We start from the raw sequence: 486 nt of genomic DNA on the forward strand, positions 1-486 counted from the left end.
TTATGCCTGCAGCATAACTACGTAAAGATCATATAAGGCTCATATAAAAGTTAAACAACAATTGAAACCCATAATTAATCTAACCTCAAAAAAAAAAAAAGAAAAAACCCTGTCAGAAATTAGAATATATCTTAAAAGGAAAAAATGCTTTAATATCAATGGAAATAATACATTCATGTTTTTTTTTTTCTGTACATACATCTTATGTTTTCTTAGATTGTAATTTATGAAAAAAAAACTACAGTTTATCATGCTCTCTCCAATTTCATAAATATTTTGAAAACAAAAAAAAAGTACATTTACTGTACATAAAATGTTTCCTTAATAAATTATTTAGAGAAATAAACAAAACACCCTTAACCCCCGCTTCGCCTGAATAGGTGGAGTTGGAAAGATTGCCTGTAGTTGGTCTTTAGAGGGGTGTGTGTGAGGTTGTTGTGCATAAAAGTGGTGGTACTACACACACTTCCCCAGGCGGAGCCAGGA

This window comes from Clarias gariepinus, chromosome 18 (genome assembly GCF_024256425.1).
Source record: "Clarias gariepinus isolate MV-2021 ecotype Netherlands chromosome 18, CGAR_prim_01v2, whole genome shotgun sequence".
Taxonomy (NCBI): domain Eukaryota; kingdom Metazoa; phylum Chordata; class Actinopteri; order Siluriformes; family Clariidae; genus Clarias; species Clarias gariepinus.